General features: G+C 35.1%; 1 protein-coding gene across 8 annotated transcripts in view; it reads right to left on the bottom strand.

Moving 5' to 3' along the window:
* Positions 1-1,796: 1,796 nt before the first annotated feature.
* The window catches only part of LOC308196777 (dynein axonemal heavy chain 12-like), a 159,567-nt gene continuing 155,764 nt past the window's right edge, over positions 1,797-5,599 (bottom strand). For all 8 annotated transcript variants that reach the window (XR_013952392.1, XR_013952393.1, XR_013952394.1 and 5 more), the window contains 3 exons: positions 3,921-4,037; positions 3,229-3,328; positions 1,797-3,150 (listed from right to left, as the gene is read on the bottom strand). The gene's annotated coding sequence lies outside the window, so the exon portion shown is untranslated. The remainder of the gene's footprint in view (positions 3,151-3,228; positions 3,329-3,920; positions 4,038-5,599) is intronic.

Genomic DNA, 5,599 nt, shown 5'->3' on the forward strand with positions numbered 1-5,599 from the left:
AGCTAATGCAGAAGAGGAAATGGATTCAGGTAAGCATGTTTCCTCAGCAAACATGTGAGAACAGTATTTGACCCAGCTCCCATTTTTTCCACTGCAGAAGGCACAGTTTATGGGTTTCCTTGGGATTGTGGTCTTCTCTGCCCAGCAGCTTCTGAGCTGTGGAGTCCTGCTGAAGCTAATGTAAATACAAATTTTAGAAGAATTTATCTTCCAACAACATCTTGAGATGTCACTGAAATACTAATTTTATATTAGCATTTATGATGCATATGTCCTAGTAACCAAACTTGTGTCACATTAATTTTCAGTCCTCAGAAGTCCTCAAATACTTCAGGTCTTCAGGGAAGCCACAGTTTTGCTCAGCTGGATCTGAGTCTAGACCAGTACTGCACAGTTGGCAGTGGCTACCTAACCAGCAGTCAGTGTTTCTTTAGTCTGACGCTGTTTCAGGTCTCTGTTCTTCTCTTAAAAGCCCTAAATAGTTGGGCTGTGAGTGAGCCCAAACTAAGTTATGAGCTTAATGACTTGTAAGCCCTTGGTCCTCTGAAGAAGCTGTATCTTGTAGGGATGCAACACCTGGAAAAATCCAACCTTGAATCCAGGGGGGCTTGGCAATATCCAGACAAAAGCAGATGAGTTCAAAACATATGGATGCAGCACACCAAACTGAGACAAATGTAGAAGTTTTTAGGGTGCTTTTTATGCCTTCATCAGACTCACCTTTTACTAAATAGACAAGAAGAAAAAAACAAGAAGAAGAAAAAGCTATAACTGCTGACACCCTGTAATAAACAAAATTTACAAGAAAGGAACTTTGTGTCTTATGCTCCCATCTCCTGATTAAACTGAGTTGAAAGATACACAGTTTTAGGCTGTTTTCCCTTTTTCTTATAACATCTCCAGAATATGGTCCTAAAATGTTAATTTCAGAATTAACAGGGGCTGAACGACTAATGCAAAATGCATCTCAGCTTTAAGTGGGGACCTGCAAAAGATATCTCCATAGCTTCCCCAGAGAAAAGTGGTACATTTCTATAATACTTCAAATATTTCTTCAGTTATAAAATGGGATGCTAATACACACATATACAGAGAAAAGCAAATGCAGTCAGCATCACTGGGCTAACTTTATAATACAAAAATCCATCCACATTAACTTCATAAATACCCTTTACTGTGGTATCAGCAGTTTCTTAACCCATCCAAATGCTTTGGAAAGGCAGCTGTTTCTCCCATCAGTACTCAGATAGTGCTTTCAGTAAACATAGTGAGAAGTCTGAGAATCTAGGAGGAGACTTCAGCTCCACTTTCCGTCTGGAGTACACGTTGCATACAGAATACGTACATTGAGTTAATGAAATGTTGCCTCACAGGTTCCAACAGGTGACTTTGAAAAGTGTGGCATTTAAAGGGTTAAACATATAATGATTACATACTGAAGTTTCTAATGCTAATGTTTAAATGGAGTCTAGTTGATTAATGAGGTCTTTCATTTGCAGTCACTACAAAAATAATTTTTTTTTATCTTACTTGCACAGTCTACAGTACTTTCAAAGACACCGGCTGCTCATTATGAATAATCACACAGTGTTCATGAAAGAAGAGTACACTGAAAATGACAAAATCACCAAGTTATTAATGTGCAAATATTCAATGTAAAGTGAAAATTATTTATATATATAAAAAAAACCACTCTGAAATGTTGTAATGTCATTTGTATAATTTCACAGTTGAGAAAAAAAGAGGGATGTCATCTTACTTTTTATCTTTCTTTTTTGATACTTGCTACACCCAGGATTAATTTTCAAGTAAAATTTAAATCTTCCTTTCAGACAGCTGCTGCTTTCAGACTTAAAAGAAATATTTAAAGAAAACAGTCTGCTTCAAGAGAGTAAGAATATAAACACTGTACAATTAGCTATTAATTACATTGTAAATCTGTTTCTTTAGAAACATGTTTAATTTCTGCTTTTAAAACATATCATTGGATTTACATTAAAATATATTCTACTGTCTTTCAATTTCTGTTCTGACATCCAAAGGTGTCCTTTTCATATGAAAACATATTGATACAGAATCAATGCAATAACATTTTTTGACCTTCTGTGTTTTGGATATGAAAACAGTAACAAAAAGGAAGAAAGCCAGGGAATGTGATAACATCAAATTTAGTAAATTCAAGGAGAGTGACTTTCCACATGATGAACATTTAACCTACAGAAGACTTGAAAAATAAGAAGCATCTTTGGAACAAGGAATGGCCTTTGAGGTAGGAGTCAGCCTACATGGAGTCAGCTGCTGGAAGCAGGCAGGGAACTTACTGAGGCAGAGAACTGCATACCTGCATTTGGAAGGAATCCCTGCACTTTCCATTGAAGCAGCTGATAATAATTTACCATATGCAATTAGATGTTTAAATGTAGATACCTGAGTTTATATTGCTTACATGTCCATCTGTACTATATATTAAGGTGTCCACTACTTTAAAACCCAGTCCTCTAAATGATCTCCTGTTTGTGGTATTTCTTAGAGACAAAGTGGAGAAGTTATAAAAGCCCACAAAAGTAATGAATTTTCTAATTTATTCATGTCTTGGAGCTATTTGTTGGCATTTGTTTGCTTGTCTTGGGGTCAGATTTAATGTTTGACAGTATATTTTGATGCACATAGATCTAGGGCTCTGAGATTTCTAGAGGACATTTTATCACTTTCCAGACACAAAAAATACTCACACCTTATCCTGATACAGATCTTTACTTTCCCACCATGCTCCTAAGTGATACCAAAAGAAAAGAAAGGTAGGAAGGGCTGTGATTTGAAAATCATTTAAGCCTCTATAGGGTTTTGAAGGTCTTTGAAATGTGTTCTGAATTTCATGTAACACCATTTCTTCAAAGCAATGAAAAGCTTAAATTAGTGTTGCTTGAGAACATTTCAAGACTGATTTTTCTGTAAATTAATTTCTTGTGCTATTTTCATTGCTTTTGGTTTGCAGTAATTTAATCAGTCTGTAATCTTCTATCAGTTATCTCACCACCCTATAATGTTCCTTTACAGCTGAATGGAGACCTTGCTTACGCTTCCAAGCTATTGAGGAGACACATTCTGGGTGCTGCTGGTCCCCAGCTTCACGTCTCAGTGTCTGAGAAGCTTAAGAATAATTAAAATAAGTCAGTGTCATCTTTAAACATTCTATTTTTCTCATTATGTGCACTGAATAATACTTACCCTCACAGATTCATTTTAAGTCTTATATTCTGTTGATAGGTTTTTCATGTCTCAGTAGAGATTGTTTTGAAAATTCCTTGGTTAAGACTATATGAAGTATCTTAAAAAAAAGGAAAAAAAATCCTAATTATGTGGGCCCGTTGCACAAAAATAAATAAATAAATAAATAAAATGTTTCTGGCTGTATTTTTTGTTGTTGTTTTTGTTCTTTATGGCAATTTACTGTTTGGTTTTGCCACAAATCCTCTGCAGAATCTATCAATCATCCTGCCATAAAGTAAAAGAATGCTTTACTCCCTTTGTGTGACCCCAGTGCTGTAATATTTTTCTAATTAAGATCACTATAAAATTCATTTTTCCTCTACTTCCTCCTCCACATCCCACTCCCAATTTTCTCTCAGAATATGAAGGCTACCATTTCTGCCTACTATCAGCATAAATCAATTCAGAGCAAATAGCCTAGTGTGATATCTATTAACTTGTCGCCAGGGATAAAATTTATTTAAAACTTAAGAAGTGTTTTGCCATATAAAATGCTACACAGTGCTGCAGTAAATAGTACAGACGTCCCTAATAAAGCACTTTTTTCAGGCACCATTTTTAGAAATACAATCTAGCAATACTAGAAGACTGAATGAAATTCACATACCATGAACATCTTTAGTGATTAGTGTTTTGAGAGTAACACTTACTTTTCTGGACAGCTTGCCTTTTATTATGTCAACAAGATTTTCTACTGGTTTACTGTCCCTTCCTATTTTCTAGTGTTCCCAAAGGAGCAAGTTTTTGATAATGTTTCATATAATGACCTAAAAAATAAACAAAGCAGATTGATAGTCCAAATAATTTTCTGATAGAAATCACGGCATGGAACTCAGCTAATTCCATATTTCTTTTATGTAAGTTTTATGGTAATTTGATTTTAGTTCCACGAATATGAATGCATTTGTTAATCAACTCTGGCATGTCCAAAACAGTGTAAGAAATCCTCTCATATTTTCTGTGTAGATTTGAAAAACTCCTTTTGGAGGAAAAAAACATTTGATAGGTCTATAAAATAAAGTAGGATAAAATATGCACTACAGCACTTGTTTGGCTAGTCACAGTACTTGTATTTTTCTATTTTCCTGTTTGTTAATATCTAATGAGAAAAAGAAAGAAAAAAAAAAAGAGAGAGAGAAATCACTAGAAAACAAAACAAATGACAATTAGCTATTATTTCAGCAGACTAGAAACAAAAAGTAAAAACAGAATTCATCTCCAAATACTTGTATCAATCTTTTTAAGGACAACAAACATAAAGAAAATACTTGGTATTGCATGCAGAAGTTCTCTTTAAAATCCTATTCATTTTATAAAGGAGAAAACATTGCTGTATTTTTCCAGTTCCATGTACCACCCTGTGTTAACTTCTCCTTAGAGATGTGTTGGATAGGTCATTTAGCAATTTTGCATAAATTGGAATGTTTCAGATTTCCCTTATCTAAGTATGATTCATTTAGCCACTAAAACTGCTATTGAAACCCATTTTGCATCATTAGCTGGCATTACTAAATCGTTCAGCATGCTCAGAAAACACAACCATGGGAAAACATATGTTCATGTGAAGCACTTTTGATATGCTGTTATAAAGAGAGTTCCAGTACATAAACCCGTAACTTCTGCCTATAATATGAAATGTGCAACAAGTAGGCCAAGTCTTGGTTATATCTCTGACATAAAAGCAGCAATTTTGGTTTATTTTGCCATGTGGCAATTATGCCGTCTGCAAGTGACCCCTTTAAAACTCCTCTGTAGTCTTCTGCACAAAGTAGAAATGAGCCATTTTTATTGTTTGCTTTCATTTAAAATTTATTTTTGCTTTAAACAATTCCAGTTCATGATTTCTATCCTGGCTGGGGAAAAAGGAGATCTTGGTTTGGTTGTCTTTTGTTCACAGACCCCCAGCCTCACCTTTGTTCAGCAGCCATAGTGCAGTTCTGGGTTAAGAGGGTGCTCCCTACAGCAAGGGGGAGACCAGGCAAGGAGCCTGCCTGCAACTATGGAGAATTTCCCAATTAACAGAGCTGCATATTCCATGGATACATCTCTTATTTTTAAGAGTCAAGTAAAGAAAGAACTATTCTTCCTTATTCTTCATGGTCAAGAAAGGTAAGAACCACCATAATACGTTTTTACAAGCAAGTAGTTGCCATCGGGTTACCACTTTTTAAAAAAAAACCTGCAGCAACCATATTGATTCTTTGCTGCAAAAAAGATACAGGAAAGCCAAAGCTATGTGTGTATGCTATTTTGTATGATCAAAGCTCTTTAAAATACAATTTGGAGCTCTTTTCCAGAAATTCAGTCAGTGAAGTGGCATAATTCCTAC

The sequence above is a fragment of the Anser brachyrhynchus genome (genome assembly GCF_964034855.1).
Source record: "Anser brachyrhynchus genome assembly, chromosome: 1".
Lineage (NCBI taxonomy): Eukaryota > Metazoa > Chordata > Aves > Anseriformes > Anatidae > Anser > Anser brachyrhynchus.